Consider the following 19,537-nt stretch of genomic DNA (forward strand, 5'->3'; position numbering starts at 1 on the left):
GGTTTTAAGTAGGGCTCCCAGTTTTATGGTATTTATTTTTTTAACATTTACATCTGTATTTATCCATATCTATTTCTCGACATCTTATTGGCCTTTTTCCATATTCATTTTGTATTTTGAGAATAAATGGAGTCGTAAAAAGGTACATTTCTACATTTATTTAACTCTCAGATGTTCACTCCTACATGGATGCCTGTCACGTTTTAGCAAATTAAGAAGTCACATAGATATTAAAAATCTACACCCATAGGTGCATATTATTATACTATAAATGTATGTTAACATATGTCTGTATTTAAGGAAATCTCATCCTGTTTTTTAAACTCGGTAAGCTGTCTATCTGTTGCGTTTTTGCCTCGATTTCATGAAAGACAGCATAGAGAGTCTGTCGCAAAAAGCACCATTTTCAATATGTTTCCTCTTTTAAAAATAAACATAGACAGGAAGCACATTGTTTTCTGTCTGTATTTATCTGTAAAAATCAGCAAAAATGGAAAACTGGGAGCCTTAGTTTTAAGCAACAGCAATACGCATTCATTTGGAGCAGAAAGGGAGCTTTCTCAGGGCTCGGGGTCTTCTGCACTTCTCCTAAGCAGTGGGGGGAGGAGGGGGCAGCAAATGACACTTTCATACTAGGAACGCAACACAGGCTCTCCCCCCCCCCCTGTGGCGCACAGGGGCCCCCTATCCTTCAAGGGGCCCCATTAAACCAAAAGCCTATGAATATTTGTGAGATATTGGAGACTCGGGCCCCTTATCCGATTCTGCGGGGGGCCCCATCATTTTGCGTTACGCCACTCTTTGATAATTATGTAAACTACGTGATTATTTTTAGGATAACAGTCACCTTTCTATATTCATGCTTTAGCAGCTGTGATCAAATCGTAATTATGGAGAATGACGAGTTTTTGTAAAAGATTAAAGAGAAAGAGAAACTCAGGTAATTTTGGCCTAGAGACAGTTTATGATCTCAGTATTAGAACCTCGTCCATCTGAGATAACATTTTGTGAGTGAAGCCTGGCTTACTATGGTCCCTGCGTATGTGCGCAACTCTCTTTTTTTCCCAATATTGTTTATTGCGCAGATGCGTATAGAAATTGTATACATATGAAGATGACATTGGAATACATAATTTATAGACAACGAGCCTCTTCAACCTAATTTACATAATTTAGGACCAGTCGATATTCCAGGAAAACCAAACTTAATATTTAACACTTATAAAGCGTAAAGTGTCTTTGCGCAAACCTCAAATTCCTACTTACTATTAAACTATATAGTAGCAAACCACAAAAAAGAGCATTCATACCTATGATATGGAAACTATTATAGAAAATCCATATCCAACTTTTGAGATTCATAACATTCATAGTATAGCAGCTATCAATTTTTTTCACCAGAAATTATATTTAAAAAAGCGCCCACAGAAAGCGCATTTGTATTTTACCATACTTAGTTACCATAGTAACATTAAAGATATAAAAATCCAGTGCATATGAAAATATGAATGGCGACATAGAATAACATTAATAGCCACCCAGCTATGTTAACATATATTACCTTCTCACTGAACGTCTGTATTATATGCATTTATATAACAGTGGCGGCTGGCACAGGTAAGAACAGTAGGGCAGTGGGCGGGGAGGGGTGGGGGGGTCGACAGATGACGGAATAAGTAAAAATAAATAAATAGATAAATAAAACCACATACCTTAAGCTCACCGCATCGCTGAGTCGGCGATGAGGCGGGCACAAGGTAAGTGGGTCTACCGCTCTTACCTGTGCCAGCCGCCGCTGCTATATAATACAGTGACTTTGTGCAAACCTATTGTTAACCTATATAGCAGCAAAGTAAAAAGTGCAAACATGCCTAGAGAGCACAAGCTATTTTGCTATTGCTTTTGACAATTATAAAAAAAATAGCACCTGTCAAAATTAATCACAGAATATGTCATAAAAAATCATACCTAGCAAGAGTAAAATCGTGCTCTACTGAAATACATGCTTGGCAATCATCAGCAATCATCATAACTGTAAGGATATGGTGTTACAATACATACCCATCTAAAGAATGCCTACAAAACATGACATTGACAACTACCCTACACTATTTGCATCATCTTTTGCCTCCATAAACTGCCATGCTTCAGCAAACCTTTAAATGCCCCCCACTATTTTCGCAATTGCCTCTTCAAACTTTTTTGTTCAGATCATTTAATTGAGCCAGTCTTGATAGGCGGGAACTCTAGTTGGCTTCCAATTCTGAAGGATCAAGATATGTGCTTAACTCATGAACATTTAAGCAGATGACACCGAATAAAAGTATGCATATAGGATAGAAAATGCGATTATCTTGAGGCGTTAAATAAGAGATATTATTATAGCACGAATCAATAATTCTCATTTCAGCACTGAGTTGAAAAGGGGGGTCTATTAGACAACTCCTGTTGACGATATGGCATTTATATAGATCCCTGCAGCAGGTGCGTTGGCCAACCCAGCAATCTTGCAATGAACATGGATATTGTCCAATTCAACAGTGAAACGCCTTTAACTAAATTTACTTTTAATAGAGTTCTAAGTTGTTAGTACATATTGCAGTTCTGAAGCAAAGCTGAAGCCAGGATGAGCGTGCGTTGTTAGTGCACTGTATATTGTGAACTATTGTAATGGAAATTAGTTATCTGAACATGAGCACGCGCAGTGGTATGGCAAGAATGCCTATGGCCCTGGTGCAAGCCAGGAACATGGCCCCCTTTGACTGATGTTGGTGTTCCAAAATATAGCGATTATCAGGCTTCAATGAGCCCCTCGGGGAATTGGGCCCTGGCGCCACTGCACTTGCAGCATCAATGGTCGCTGCGCCCCTGAGCACGCGTAGATAGATCATGAGGATCTCCTAGGCAGGATGGTGCACACATTTCGGACTTGAACATCTTGGGCTTCTTACCACAGATCAGTTTTCTAGAGTCCTAGCTTCCTGAAAGGCACTGCGTAATCTTAGGGCCAAATGTATCACTTACTCACGCAGCGCAGTGCAGCAGCCACAAATGCTGCGCTGCATGCAAAGGAGCGAGGAGAGTGCCATATTTACAGAAATATGGCATTCTCCTCCCCTTTCCGTAGCGCCGGGGCTGAAATCATCTGCCACGTGCCATGTGCTGAGTCTAGCATAGGTTTTGTACTGGAAGGATAGCCTTCCATACAAAATACCATGCTTAGATTACCGTGAACCCTTTTCTCTCTTTGTATGTGCGCTGTAAAGTGCAGCACAGGTACAAAGTCGGAAAAGGAAGGAAAAATGAAAGCATTTCTCCTTTGTTGCAGCTACTTCAAAAGGGCGCCGTTTTCTGACGCTAAACCCAATCTCCTTTATTTAGTAAATAGGGTTTAGTGTCAGACACCTTGGGTGGTTGCATGCGCTACCCATGGTGTGCCTCCTTGGCGGTAAGTACTGCAAAGCAGCGCATTTGTGTTACTTTCATGGTATTTCCAATGCTAAACAAGTTTAGTACTGGAAAATAAATTGGAAAAAAAGATTTTGCCCCAATTTACATCACTTTTGTGACACAAACAGGCATAAAATGTTAGTAAATCTCCCCCTCAGTCTCCTGATTTTTGGCTGTGACTGTAAGGTGACTGTCACGTCACCACAAACACACCCGGGTCAGGAAGCTCTCTGGATTAATTCATTCACTTCAGGAATTGATGTTTGACCCCCATAGGCATATGTTTGAAGCCCAGCGGGAAAACCTGCCTCTCATCCTAACAAGGTCGATAAAATGATTGACTTGGATAACATGATTAAACAATACCCCTCGCAGATTCCAACAGCGCAACCGTTTCCCCTCACAGACACCGTACACGCTTTCAGAACATAGCGCCTACTGATAGCCAACATGCAAGCTTGCTACAGTCCGCGCGGGTGTCGTTTTCATTAACAGGAAACAACAAACGAAGCAATGCAGAGAGGGGGGAGAGGAACAAAAAGACCTGTGGACAGCGACAGCAAGAAGCTGGCCGGGACGGAGACAACTTTCAGAGCGGCCACTGGCTCAGGACCCTTACCGTCAGCACAAGCTCGGCGGAGCAGCCTTGTCCATGGCCTGCAGTAGGCTGAGTGGAATCACTGCTTGCTGTACAGCTCTCCGCCGGGACTGCTTCCGTGCACTCTACTGTCTGCTGCACAGCTCTTCCCTGGGACAGGTCCCGTGCGCGCTGCCGCCTGATGCACAGCTCTCCGTCAGGATAGCTCCCGTGCACGTTGCCGCGCCTGCTGCCCAGCTCTCCCCTGAAACAGGTCCCGTGCACTCTACTTCCTGCTGTACAGCTCCCGTGCACGCTGCTGTCTGATGCACAGCTCTTCCCCGGGACAGGTCCCGTGCGCGCTGCCGCGCCTGCTGCCCAGCTCTCCCCTGAAACAGGTCCTGTGCACTCTACTTCCTGCTGTACAGCTCCCGTGCACGCTGCTGTCTGCTGCACAGCTCTTCCCGGGACAGGTCCCGTGCACGCTGCTGTCGGCTGCACAGCTCTTCCCGGGACAGGCCCCGTGCGCGCTACTGCCTGGTGCACAGCTCTCCGTCAGGATAGCTCCCGTGCACGTTGCCGCGCCTGCTTCCCAGCTCTCCCCTGAAACAGGTCCCGTGCACTCTACTTCCTGCTGTACAGCTCCCGTGCACGCTGCTGTCTGCTGCACAGCTCTTCCTGGGACAGGCCCCGTGCGCGCTACTGCTTGATGCACAGCTCACAGTCAGGATAGCTCCCGTGCACACTGCCGCCTGCCGAATAGACCTCCACCGAAACAAGTCCCGTGCACTTTGCTGTCTGCTGTACAGCTCCCGTGCACGCTGCTGTCTGATGCACAGGTCTTCCCCGGGATAGCTACCGTGCACGTTGCCGCTTGCTGCACAGCTCACCGAAACCAGTCCCGTGCACTCTACTGCCTGCTGTACAGCTCCCGTGCACGCTGCCGCCTGCCGAACAGACCTCCCCCGAAACAAGTCCCGTGCACCTTACTGTCTGCTGCACAGCTCCCGTGCACGCTGCTGCCTGCTACTTAGCTCTCCCCGGACAGGTCTCGTTCACACTGTTGTCTGTTGCACAGCTCTCCTCCGGGACAGGTCCCGTGCACACTACTGTCTGCTGCACAGATCTCGACCCGGGCGGGTCCCGTGCATACTGCTGTCTGCTGCACAGGTCTGGAGAGAGAGGTCCGGTGCACGCTACAGTCTGGGAGTACAACGCATCTCTCCCACAGAGACAGTTCTGTGCACGCTGCTATCTCGGAGTGAAGTGCAGCTTTACTTGAAAGACCAGCCCTTTGCTCACAGACTGTGCGTACGACGCTGTGCTCACCCCGAGAGACTCGTCCTGTGCAAGTTGGAGTTTGTGAGTGCAGTTCCGCCCTCATGCAGTCAGGAGATGGACTGTCTAGCCCGCAGCTCGAGAGTGACGTGCAGCTCTTTTCCAGAGACAGGATTTCACTCAGGCGCATCGAGCATTTCTGAGCAGCTCTGATTCAGCGGCCGACCGCGGGCACACTGCAGACCCTGGGCACAGCACTCCCTCAGAAACTGGTCCGTTCCACTGTGGGTCTGTGAGCATACACAGCACAGCGCTCTTCCAGAGACCGGACCTGTGCACGCCTCAGAGGACTGGCTGTGGACGAGCACAGCAGCACACGCTCATATCCCCACAGTCCGGCACAAGAGGGCCTGACATCTGCCGCCTCTCGTGCCCTCCCCGCGGGGTCACACAGACTGCACCTTTAGAGGCGGGGCCTCAGGAGAGGAGCCCTGTGGCGCTTTATTTACTCCACAGCCGACTCACTCTGCTGCGGGGGCCTGACCCCACCGCTGCCGTCTTAGCTGCCGGAGGGTGCTGTCAGCGGAGCCCTGGCAGCATTTCTGTGAGCTTGGTTCAACTTTTTAAATTGTGTTGTTTTCTGTAAATGTTGACTTTTCCACGTCTTGGTGTTATTCTCACTGCAGCATGAAATGCCCTGTAGTCTAGCGCGTGGGTCCCAACTGCCCCGGTGATGATTGTTAACAAAATGTCCTGAAGTCAAACCAAAGCAGTAACTATTTAATTAGTTAATTAGAATTTCCAGAACATTTCATCTCCTCTCTTGGGAACTCATTTGAGAATCTAGTGTCTTCTAGCAGCGGTAAACTGTAACCATGATCCCAAATTAACTAAAGTTTTGAACGTAACGCAAAGCAAATATTTTTTTGTGAGGAAAGGTATTTTTGCGCCAAATTTGACGTGACAACAGTACCAAATGCTTTTGCATCACGGATTTCCAAACCCCCTATAATCAGGGCTACTGGAATTATGCGGCAGGAGATCACCAAATTATGCGGCGGGGTAAACCACATTTTGCGTCAAAAAAGACATATAATACAGCACATTTTTGATATAATTACTTAATTGTTATGTTACTTTTACACATGATAATACTATCTTGGCAAAGAGTTCACCTCATTGGTACCAGTTTAACAACCAAGTACAAAAATAAGCAACTGAAAGATGACCAGTTAATCTTTGCGAATGGCATTCCACTGCGTATGAACACATGTCGCTACGTTTTTAGTAACTATTGATCCGTTTTAGCTAGAGACAGTTTTTTTGTGTGTTTTTTTTGTTAAAAGCAGCAGATTATGCAGCAAATGATGGATTATGTGGCAAATCCGGCGAATCCATAATCATGTAAAAAAAATCGCATGTTTCTTGTGTTCCTGCCCTCAATGTATGCAAAGGGGGCATAATGGGGCAGGACCAGCCAAACACTATAAGGGTTCAATGCAAAGCCAGATCTGCTAATGTAGAGTGACCTCTGTGTTGAGACCTAGTACAAAATGAAATCACTTGCAAATAGTGGTTATGCAGAATATTTTGTCATTTTCCACATATAACGTGCCGCTGCTGCAAAATTACACATTTTAAGCGACTTAACCGTAGCCGGTTGTGACTGCGTCTACTACCTTGCGTATAAATCTGGCAGGATTCACTCAATTTCGCACTGTGGTGCAATACCTAAAATGGAATTTCTTGCATGCACTGCCAATTAATACATCAGTGTGCAACCATCTGTAAATATGGTGATACAGAATATTTCCCATTTGCCCAGAGTAGCCCTGCCTACAATCACTCATTAGTGCATGCTTTTTACTGAATTTTGGCCTAGGTACTCTGTCAACATGAGTGACATAGCAACTACAGTGACTGTGAAAAACATTACCCAGGATTCACTCTTATTTGGAAATATAATGGTACAAAAATAGCTTATTTTGAAAAAAATGAAATACATATTTTGACTGACACCAGACACCCCCATCCTGTGCACAGCTGAATAGCATGGCTCGGCATCATTTGTGGAACTTTTAACTAGTCTTGCATTTTAGCCCTAGCCCTTGAATTCCGTGTCTTGTAGTTTAATTTTTAACATTTTAAATGTGGGCTGAAAAAATCCAGTATTCAAAGTTCTAATGGCTAAAAAGTCAACACCAGATGAAAGTGTCACGCATGACATGAGACTACCTGGGAACTATGCCTAATTCCTACGAGGGTGCAGCCAAAGTTCCTCATTTGATAAAGAATCTTTTTATATAAAAAAGCTTTGACGCGTTAGACATAATGTTTATAACAGCTTGGGTTTCCCCATATGTTAAGAAATCATGTGTACCGTGCTGCTTTCCTCTTATTTTACTTGTCACAATGGGTGTCTGCCGATGGCATTAATTGTCTTATACCCACTTTGATACAATTGTGTATCTTATACATTTCTTAGCCCTGAAGAAGCCGCTGTGTGCTTCATGGTAGCGACGAAACACGCGTTGGCTAGGCTAAGCCTCTGTACCAAGGAACATACAACAAGGGCCATAAATCCTGGAACCACACAGAGCAGTGGATGAACAGTGTTTGTTTCTTTCCTACACTCATTACTGTACTAACTTAAATCTATGTCCCACTAGTGTGTGCAGGGGACCTTGGAGTTCTTTGTCTGTGATTTACCACAATCTAGGGAGAGGGGTGGTTCTCCCTACCCTTTTGCACCACACTTACGCCTAAGTTCACCCTATAATATTTGCTTACTGCCTTAGAGCGCCATCACCCCACTAGAACAACCATAGGGCGTGCAGTGTCTATGTTTGGGAAACCACGTTTGCAACGCTGCCATTACATGGCGTTCCTTTTACAACGCGGTCGTTACAACGACCGCATTGTTAGAACACGATACCTTTACATTTCAAGTCAGTAGATCGATGATCTGTTGGGGGCGCACTATCCTAAGGACAGTATAATTTACTATTCCAACACCTTCCCTACTGTTGCGCACGCTGGAGTTGGAATAGTAAATTATACTATTCCCAAATCCAGCACGCCCCCTACAGCAAGTCGATCTAATGACTTGCGATGTAAAGGTATCGTGTTCTAACAACGCGGTCGTTGTAACGACCGCGTTGTAATAGAACGCGATTTCATAGCATGCGTAGTAACATGCTATTTTCCTATGTTTAATAGTATTATGGGTGTGGAAATCTTTGGGTGTTATATTTGAGGGCATATGGGGTGCTCTAGTCATGCCACTGTGAACTTAGTGCTGCATTTAGGCATGCCATGGACTCGAGAGAATGTAGCGTAGATAGAGTTGCACTTGATAATACATACTACCTCCTGCTTGTCACCTTGGCTATTTGCGAGGAGGTTTGATGCAGGAACACTTTTCAGATTCTGGCTTAGAGAAGACACCATCTGATGCCTTTGGAGTATTTTGGTAAATGTATGATTTTCTTAAGACAGTGGTTCTAGGATTGCACTACAGAACTTGAACAGGCAGAGCTCAGAGCTTATTAGATATTTTTTATGTATGACATTTTTTCCTACGATGACTTCTGTGTGGTTTTACTAGGAACTGTGATCTAACACACAATCAAGAAGTAATCAGTAAATACATTCTCTATTGTACGATTATTTAAAATCATTACAAACAAGAGCCATAGGTGGGGTTTCTTTACATATCAACAATGTAACAGTTCTTACAAAGGTCTGTGGGGGTCATAAAAACTAGAGTAATTTAAAAATCACTACAATTTAGAGAGTATGGTTAAAAAGGTCACTATGCCTTATTAAAATACATGAATATAAGGTGCAGATACTATGGTGCCGAGAAGTCTAAAGTGCAATTTTCTCCCTGGATGAGGTACGGGCGGGCACCATAACCACCCACAGCGCTGCTTGACAGACTGGACTAAAGTGCGATTGCAAATTCAAAACCTGGCTTATCTATTCGCAGTACCTTTTATCAGAGACCTGCTTGAAATGCAATTGATACATGACGTCATAGACTCAATGAGTGCAAATGTCTTCATATGAAGCTAAAAATAGAGAGGGAAAGAGCCCAGGGTTCATAGAGGTGGTTTATCCATGTGCGGTGTCTCTTAGCTATTCCCAGTTGGAAATGCAGTTGTTAGGTAGCATTACAGAAACATGGGGCAAGTTTTATCCCAGGTGAGTAGTCTTAATGCTGCCAAGATAAAGAACGGTAAAGGGCAATGGGTTCACCAGCGAAGGTAAGCATTGAAGGAATTTAATGTCTTTAGCAGTCTGTTAGGGTGTAGTGTTGGGTGCACATGTTGGTGATGCCAAAACTGCTCTCTGGAACTTCAGAAATCGAGCTGCCAACTATGAGGACTCACTTTTCAGGCATGCTTCGCCAGCTGCATAACAGGTTCTAATGTTTAGGGCATGCATTAATGGATGCAGCTAAAATATCCTCAGATGGAGCAGAGTTTCACAGATGCAAAGTACATGGGTTAATGATTCTTATTGTTTTGCACCGAAACAGCAACATCTGTCATGCTCATCAAGGGGGCTCTGGCCATACCACTCCATTTTTAGCATAATTAAGCCAAATTGCAGTCTCATTAGCTCCTGTTTAAGGGCTAAACTAAATGGCAGAGAAAGATAAATCAACAGGGCCCTGGTTCATGCAGTGTGGATGCCCAGCCGCCATAGGCCAATTTCGTAATGGCCAGGACGTCCTGTTCCCTGGAGATTGCTTTTGCTTGTTTGGTTATTAGTCCAGAGACTATTGGCACTAGGAGGCCACTAGACCAAATGTCTTGGTCCTCTAGCATATCCAATGCAACACTGAAGTACTTATGCCAGTTGGTCAAGGGTTTTTTTTTTTTTGCAAATTATGTTTTTAGCGTGTTTTTGTTTGTTTGTTTGCCTTTCACGCAATGTAGTAAGAATTTGGCTTAGATTGCCCAGCGCTGTGAAGCAAAGCAAAACTCTTCCCGGATTTGGGCATGAACCGTACAATTGGGAAGGGAAAAGACTCTTCGATAGCAAATGGATTAGGCCCTATCAAGCCAGCTTGCCATTCTTTCTCTTGATCATTAAGGTTGATTATTAATTTTGTGGAACAAAACATCAAAGAGTTTTTATTCATTTATTAGCGTATTGTTTTGAGTTCCTTTGGCTTGTACTGCTCAAATAGTCCTTCTGAAGTGTGTTCGCCCTGAAGAAGGGGTTTTGTACTCTGCGAAACACCTGTTGGCAGCTTGGCAACTTCAGTATCTATATTAATTTTCAAGGGTTATAACAATATGAGCACAAGAATGTATACATTTACCACTATGACGGCAATTATAGTAAACCTGTGTATCATATGTTAATTTCTAATACAATGACTTGATTCCAAAATCATTTCTGTTGTATGGTGAATTTGTATACAAATTCTTGACTCCCCACTACTCTGTGTTTTATGGTTCAAGTTATGTGTCAGAAGTATAAACTGACCCAGTGGGTCAGTGCACAGTGGGTGAGTGCACAATTTATCCAAATTTGTTTCTCACTGCTCATCACCTTTGTTGTCTTATTTAATGTCTCTTCACAGTAATCAACGTTGAGAGGAACAGGCAATCTGGATCTGAGGGTCCTTTTTGGGCAATATGTGTAGAGTTTAAACTACAGGAAGATTGGACCAGCATCAAAGCTGGCCCAAACTGCGACACAGAGAGCCTTGAAAGAGATACTTTTTGAAAACACAAATAATGGAGCACACAACTAAGTTTACTTGTTCAATATACCAGGAAGGACAATTCATTGATTTGTCTAAGGTTCAATGAATTACAAGAAAACAATTTGGAGCTATGTACACATAGTTGTAATAGTATGAAGACAGCCTTCTACTTGTACATCAGGATAGCCAACACTTTCCGTCCCTACATAGGAGGATTTTCTAAAATAATCTATCATTGCATGATGTAACATTCGGCCTTCATTTCGCGTTTGACGCACGGTACTTCATCCATCAGTGTGATGGAGGACATACGTCAGTCCCCCAGAAGAACTACCGTCTGTCAAATGTATAGATAACCAATAGCCCAATGGTCATGTCTGTACAGTGAAAAAAGACGCAGTCACAGCACTTTCTTTCAATGCACAAAACGTTTCGTTGATGGCCACCATCAGTGGTGACTGGCGGTCACCAAACTTTACAAAAGAGTTGCTTTTTCTGAAATAAAGTCCCAAAGCTGAAGTTTGTTTTCAGAAACACCAAAAAACGAATGACCCCTCCACCCAGAGATCTTTCTCCCAGTGTGTGGGGGTCATTGCCTTTTTTCTGTCTCTCACAGTTTTTCTGATCGTCCATACTCCATCGGGCCACTGGATGAAGTTTTCTAAAGTGAGAGCCAACAGAGGCTCCATCGATGCAAAATGTAAGGTCTGTCCAACTCTAAATGAGCAAGCAGACGAGCCTTTGGTTCACAGGGTACTCCGTCGCCTTGTGACCTACTACCTGTGACTGAGAACCCTGTCTGCTTTAATTGGGGCCCATAGTTCTTGCTGACCACAGGTGAATTAAACAATACTGCAGTGATACAGAGGTAAAAAAAAAACATTAACCAAGAAAAAACAAGACCAGCACAAAGTGATAAAACATAGCGAAAAGAACAAGGAAGAGATAGCATAATGGTAGCAGTTCTTTGATCACTACTGCCTTGCTGGAAGCAGGTGAGGTAAGTCCTAGGTCCAGGAGACACAGGGTAATGGTGATGTTGAGAAGACCAGATTGAGGATCTCTTTTTCAATAATTTAGCATAAAGTGGTTATGCAGCATCTATTGGTCCACATCAGGAAGGGAGGGGCCAAGGACACAGGAATCCAGGAACTATGGGTTTCTTACCAGCCATTCTTCAAGCTGACTGTACTGACTGATGTCTGGCTACTTTTGGTGATGTCTTGTGGTGTCATGGTGAGCATTCTCAGCTCTCTCACTCTCTCCTTCCTTTTCTACACTGTTTCAATCCTATTTTTTTTACAGCTTTAGTCTTTGTGTAGTCACAGTTTCACATTTGTAATACTCACACTTTTTTGTGTCTTTTCAAATCATACTTTCTACTTTCTGTGGCACCAGTTGCATTTCCTTGTTCTTCTCTGCAGGAGGAAGACTGGGTGATCCAACTACTTCTATTAGAACTAGAAGTTCATTTTCATACCCCCAATTGAAGCAGGCGGATTTCACGAATATTCCACTGAATGAATGTTTTAATTTTGATCCCTTTACAACTTCTGCAGTAAAAGATTCTTGCTTGCAAATTCTGCAGAGCAAATGTGAGTTTAAATATTACTTTCCGCAAAGTGAGTGAGGAAAATCACTTCTATGGCTATTTCCATTATTTCGCTGAAAAACATGGCTGCATTGCAAAATGTAATTTTCTTTGTTTCTCTTCCTGGTGTATCAGATTAGGATAGAACCTGATTTACAGAATGTATTTGAAAATAAAACATTTTAGTTTTTATCCATTGCAGACCAGGCCTATTCGGGTGTCAATGGAAACGGCTTTTCTCTGAAGCAGCATAAGTTAGGTTCCACACTGTATACATCACATATATACATTTATATGCAACATTTATATTCAACGTGTGACTGAGCTCCATTAACGTGTGTGTTACATTTAAACAAAATAATCGTGTTTAATCATTGCAACCACTAATTATTTTTCTATAAGTGTATTAAGTTGATCAATTGGCTAATGTAATCATGTTCTTTGCATATTCACGTTTAGCCTTTGGTCCATTATATATACATAATGATGTACCAGGAATCCAGTTTGATTTTCCACTTAACTTGACATTAGGCCATGATTGAGAATGCTTATTTTAATGCTGGCAATGTGTTAACTCTTTCTTTTGCATATGCGTTGTCATGCTTCTCATTAGCTAGATAAAGGGTTATTGTTTGTGTTAGAGGACTGATAGTGAGGACTTGGGGAGGAAGTTGGCAACAAACTTGGAGAAATGCTGGTGAAAGGAGGCCTTCTGTTTGCGGGATTCCAGGAGGATGAAATGCCCAATGCTACCAGCTGCATACCAAATGCCAAGGATATGGGAACATTATGATGTTTGTCGACTCCCCTTACATACAGTAACTGGGTTGGCCTTTGGTGGTGGAAGAGAGGTGTGAATGTTTTTCAAGCTACTGTGATATTTAATTGGTGTTTCTATTGTTAGTAAGGCAAACTTTACATTGACTCTGATAGGGAACGGATCTCTCTCTGCTGGGCTTTCTCTAAGTGTAAAGCTTCATGCTGAACACTTCCGTTGTTTCCCTGATCTTTTACAGAAGTTCCATTCTATGCAGACAACCTCTATGCTCTCTGTCTAGAAATCCCTGTTAGCAAATCATGGTCTCAACCTATGTTTTAGGCCTGGGCTAAAATTCCGTTCCGCTCGCGGAAGTTGCGATAATTTGACATTTTCGCGTTCCGCGGAGAGTGCGAAAATGTCAAAATTTCCGCAATCCGCATCTTACCGGAATTTTTTTTCTTGCTCGCGCTGTAAAAAAATACATTCTCGCGTGCGCGCGATCGCCTTACCTGAATCCCCGCATTCGCCGACAAGTTTTCTCGATCCGGTCGCGTTCTCCATGAGATGTTGGATTGTTGGTAGCCATTTGCGCTGTCTCGCGAAAGTTCGCGCCCGCATTAACGTCATTTGTCATGTGATCACGTCATTCATCGCGCGATCACGTCTTTCTTCTCGCGATCATGCACCGCGAGAGTATGAGATGATTGAGATCTCGCGCCCGCGAGCAACCGCATGGGTAAGTTGGCGAGCCGTGATCACACAGAAAATACCGTGAACGGGCGGGAAAAAAACTTCTGCGTCTTCGCTTTTTTTCCACGTGTTTGCGGAGATTTTTAACATTGTCGCGATAGTTTGCATAAGTGAATTTCGCAAATTCCGCCCACGCCTACTATGTTTAGATTAGAAAAGGGAAGTTGCTTTATATAAAACCTTATTGCAACAATTGGTTTTCTTTGCATTGAGGCAGTTACTATTTTGTATCTTGTTATATTACAATTTAATTTATTGGCACATTTTGGCCTTCAAACCATATTGCTGTATCTTCTGATTTTATTTTTACTTTGAATATATACTAGATGGTTTAATAAAATAAAAAAATATAAACCCTTATTTCTGAATTAGTTGGTTCCTGGTCTTCACTGTGGAGTCGTATTGGCTTCACAAATTCAAAATGTATCTCTGATGTTGACTTCCTTACAACACTTTAACTCGACAAAAAAAGGTCCATACGGTCAATGGGGAAATATTTTTGATGTTTTTATCAAGGGATTAAGGTGCAAATATCCGTGCGCCATAAACTCTAATGCATGTCTTAATTTCTGACTGTGAATATGATTATGCCAGGGCAATGATGTTATCGGATGGTGACAAAAATGCCTAGAATAAATACTTAAATAAATAAACTCATATATATATGTATACAAGAGACACAAAAGAAATGATTAACACTCTGAATGAAACTGGCTTAAAAACGAACTTAAGCAGTGAAACTGAGTTTAAACCCCAAGTCAAAATCCATTCCAGCATTTCCCTACAATGCTATTGATGTGTTCCACGAGGTAACAGTGAAGCAGAGCTTAAACTTCTAAGGAGACATGTGTATAAAAAACAGAAAAAAATGTTGGAATTCGACCTGGTCCCAAATGAGAACTCTCCGCACACTAGGGGCAAAAACTGACTGTTTAATCAAACCTTCTGACAATGGTGAGAATATGGTGCTTGGGACAAGAATCCATATATATAGGAAGCTTATTGACAACTGAATGATGAGGGTCGATACAAGATGTTAAATAAAGGCTACCATAAGGAACTCATTATAAGATACAATGAGATGTTGACATTTTGGAAGAATTAGGTAATCTTGGAGTTGGAAGAATATCATTCCGTAAAAAGGATGGGCCGGGTATTCCAACTTTTTATCTATTGCCAAATGTGCAGAAAAATAGAGACAAAACACCTGGAACACCAAATTTATCGGCTGAGGGGAGTCTTTTGGAAAGGACTTCAGTACATATAGATCATTTCTTATTCCTATTAGTTAAAACACTGCCGTCCCATATTTGTGTCAGTGCTGATTTAAAAAAAAAAAGGATCAATCATGTTCCATGAGAGCCAACCTATATTCTCTGAGCCTTAGACATACATTCATTGTACACAAGTATTAAACACGAGATGGCATAGCAGTAGTTGAGTACTTTCTTAGAGCCAGGCCTTTAACTTTGTTTTAATATAGCAAAATGATCATACAGGTGATTGGATTATGTTTAGATGAAAACATCTTTTTGTTCAACAAAAACCTGTGCAAACAGACACAAGGGCCAGCCATGGGCACCTCTTTCACCACCAGCTATGCTAATTTGGTGGTGGGCTGCTGGGAGGAACAGGTGTCCAAGGACCCCAGAATGGAGAAACATCTGGGGAAGGATATGCTGTGGCTTTTTATATAGACAATGTTTTTAAGATCTGGGATGGTAAGAGTGAAGAAGCAAACGTTTTTTGTAACTGTTTGAATGAAAACAAGATGAATTTAAAGTTCATTATGGTGGCAAGTCACAATGAAATTAACTTTCTGGATATTCATATTGAAGCAGTCGAATCTAGTGACATCCCTTTTCAGAAAAGAAACAGCAGGAAACACTGTGCTACATGCATTAAGTAGCCATCCATGCCAGATGAAATGGAAAATTCTCTACGGTGAGCTAGTGAGACTAAAGAGAAATTGCAGCAATGAAGAGAAATTCATGGAGGCATGTGATACTATTATTGAACGATTTAGATCTAGAGGCTATCCAAAAAGAATCCTCCAGAAAGCAGTAAATAGAATTGCCACATTAGACAGAGAAAGACCATTATAGGGAACCAGGGAACGAATAAAGGGCGCTCTCAACAACACACGAAGAAAAAGAGAGTGTCAGCAACGTCAGGGTCATCATGACATACAATAACGAGTCAAAAATGGTGGCGGGTATACCAGTCGAAAACTGGTCAATCCTAAGAAATGAATAAACCATTGAGAGTCACATAAGGAACAAACCTAGTATCACATATCGTAGAAGTAAAATCATTAGCGATATGCTAGTTCAAAGCCACCTACAAACTGAGACACAACAGACCTGACTAAGGGAAGAACCGAAGGGTTTCTTCCTGTGTATAAAAGAACTATATACTCGTTCCCATTTTGGAATAAACCCTATGAAATCAGAAAACACATAACATGTAAAACAAACCTTTTAGTGTACTGTATTCAGAGCCGGACTAGCCGTAGCGGACACCGGGCATTTCCCTGTTGGTCCGGAGGGGTAGAGGCTGGTTTTGTGCCCGTGGGGGCCGGTTTTGTCACTGGGGGCCGGTTTTGCAGCACTGCTGCAATAAAGGCCCCTAGTGACAGGTTTGGTGCTTCTTGCTAGCACCACCCTTCCCCCGCTCACAGGGCCGGTCGAACAGCAATCTGCCAGGGCTGGTTGCTGTTTCCAGTCCGGCCCTGGCTGTATTGAGTGTCATTGCTCAAAAATATACTTTGGAAGTATTATTTTCCAAGTGAAGAAACATATCTTGGAACACACAAGGGTAATCACTGACAATAATCCCAAATATCAAGTGGCTCAACATTTCCAAGACAAACACAAGGCGGAATGGACGTGAAGGACATTCTTTGGTCTGGATAAAGTAGGAAAACATTAACGAGAGAGAGACCAACTCTCAGTTGATGTATATTAGAATCAGAGTACATTATCATTCCGGAAACAGTTGAAAGTAGTGAGGAACTAGCCATACACTTAGAAGTTTGACATACAACCGCGCTATTAATCTTCATCCTGATGAGCTGCCCAGTCTTTAAGTTCAGTATGAGGTTTTATGTGTTGCTTTATAACATTGTTAATTATATTTAATTTTTGAGTTCACTTTGACTATATATTTTGTTGCCACATTCTCTGTATAAACCCATCCAACTCAATCTTATTTGTAATACTGGAGGTTTAGTGCTTCCTTTGCTTGATTATAAGAATGATTTACAGTGCCCACTAGGGCTACAATCTGTGAAGAGTATGAAGGGAAATGTTGGTCACCATGTAGCATATAAGAATAATGTGAAATTATTTTACATTTTCATTTGTTTATTTTCATTTTGACATTTTCATGTGTAAAATGGTGGTAATAATCAGTGAATCCAATGGCTGCTCTATATCCCATTTGTATTATTTGTTGAGTTGGCAGTAACTCAATTCTAATTTCGAATTTTTTAATAATGAGAAATGAATGAATTAAGTAGAATGTGTAGTATTTCTTCTAGGTTTTCTAACCTTGTGAGCCGACGTGCACTTTCCCTTTAAAAGCTGTTTGTAAAAAAAACACGCCCATCCATGAGCAAGGCTCGAGGTTATGAGCCAAATCATGCTGGGTCCTTGTTTGCCGCTAAAACTAAATTATATTTCACAAAATTCCAGTTATACATACATTCATACATAAACACATATGTATACACACAATTAGACACATACGTGTACACACATACTACATAAACATACGCACATCCATACAAAAACACATGTATACTTGCATACACACGTGCATTGAATTATAGCAATAAAGAGAGGAGAAAGAGAGAAGCGAACATGGAAAAGAGCCAACAGTGGAAGTCAGAGTACTAGGGTGGCTAGGAGGAGGAGAGGAAAAGAGAGAGGACGAAGAAAAGGATCAAGAGAGAAAGGTAGCAAAAGAGGGAGAGCAACATGGTGAGGGAGGAGATTACAAGAGGAGGTAACATAGGGTAGGAGGAGAGACAGAAAGAGAGGTAGGAAAGAGACCCCTGGGGCAGGAGAAGCGAGAAACAGAAGAGAGAGAGAGAGAGTAAGAACAAGAGCAAAAGAGTCAAAGAGCAACAAGAAAGCAGAAGAGATCAATAGACAGGGTGATGGGGAGAGCTGTAGACCTGCTGAACTAATTATGAGGCGGCACCATGCTGAGCATTTGACAGTGCTTCAATAGTGAAAGCATGAGCAGAGGCAGCGATTGCTTCACAGCACTGCCAGCTGAGGGCACCATTAGCACCTCTGAGTTGTTTATAGAGTTGGGACACAAGCATGTTGTGGGTATCAGAGATTGTGCTCCTCAGGAAAGGTCTGGAAATGGTGAGTCTGAGAAAGCCTGAAATTGAGGGGGGTGAGGTGAGAAAGGTCAAAAGAGAGACAGTGACAAACTAGGTCGCCTGGTGAAATATCAAGAACAAGAGAAAGCAAAGAGCAAGCCTAAACAGATAAGGCAAAATTAGTGAGTGGCTTCTGTCACTCATGTCATATTCTTTTTTATTGTTTGTTTATATTTTGGGTGACCCAGTCACACTAGGATACCCACACTTTTTTAAAAGTCCCCCTGGCCCCAGCCATATTCTCAGGCAGCACACGTTGTAGGTGCTGGAGGTAGCCTGATTTTTAACTTTTAAAAAGGGTGCCCTGGTGCCCATGCGGGGCATCCACACTTTAAAAAAAATTATTTTAAAGTTGGGGACTGTCTTGGAATTGTCGAATCGGGGATCCTCCGTGGATGTGTGGTCCAGTTATGTCCCATTAAAAAAGAAATAATATTTTTGGCACCAGGGTGATCCCTCAGTCCCCCCACCTTGCCCAATGTGGGCAGGGTATCCTGACCCTGCCCCCATATTCTTTTAAATCTTTTTACAATATAGGGGATTGAGTCCCTGAGTCCAGAAATGGCTGTTGTCACAGCTTTGTTGATGTGGGGGCAGCCAATCTGATCTAATCTTTTGATCTTTTAGATCCATGGATCCTCGACGGCATGATATATACTTGAATTTTGAACCTTATATTCTCTAAAACTACTGAACAGATTTACACCAAATCACAAAAAGCATGCTTTCTGGACCAAGATCTACCTTTCTGCCAACTTTGGTGTAATTTCATTCAGCGGCTTTGGCTATGGCTGTGCTAATTTTGTGTACTCACTTGTTGGTAGCTGTTCCTAAAAGAGAGATAGGTAACCTACTGGGTTACACAAAACAGGAGTTTAGAAAAAATGGTCTCTATATGTGCTCTCCGTCTGATGAACGAGGGGGAATTTCTCCTTTAGAAATTAGTGCCCTCACACACTCTTGGGAGTGTCATGCTTCCTCATCAGGCGTTGCTCCTCGTGGGGGTGGCG

At 42.6% G+C, this 19,537-nt stretch overlaps 1 protein-coding gene and 1 long non-coding RNA gene across 3 annotated transcripts in view; one reads left to right on the forward strand and one right to left on the reverse strand.

Moving 5' to 3' along the window:
* The window catches only part of LYPD6B (LY6/PLAUR domain containing 6B), a 267,730-nt gene extending 262,262 nt beyond the window's left edge, over nt 1-5,468 (reverse strand). The window contains exon 1 of one of the 2 annotated variants that reach the window (XM_085645608.1): nt 5,357-5,468. The gene's annotated coding sequence lies outside the window, so the exon portion shown is untranslated. Of the gene's footprint in view, nt 1-4,069 lie in introns of both variants that reach the window. The other variant, XM_085645607.1, reaches the window with a different exon arrangement.
* Nucleotides 5,469-5,636: 168 nt separating this feature from the next.
* Nucleotides 5,637-19,537, forward strand: part of LOC146861325 (uncharacterized) — a 79,260-nt gene continuing 65,359 nt past the window's right edge. Inside the window, exon 1 of the long non-coding RNA XR_014978947.1 lies at nt 5,637-5,909. This is a non-coding gene — a long non-coding RNA (uncharacterized LOC146861325). The remainder of the gene's footprint in view (nt 5,910-19,537) is intronic.

This window comes from Triturus cristatus, chromosome 3_1 (genome assembly GCF_964204655.1).
Source record: "Triturus cristatus chromosome 3_1, aTriCri1.1, whole genome shotgun sequence".
Lineage (NCBI taxonomy): Eukaryota > Metazoa > Chordata > Amphibia > Caudata > Salamandridae > Triturus > Triturus cristatus.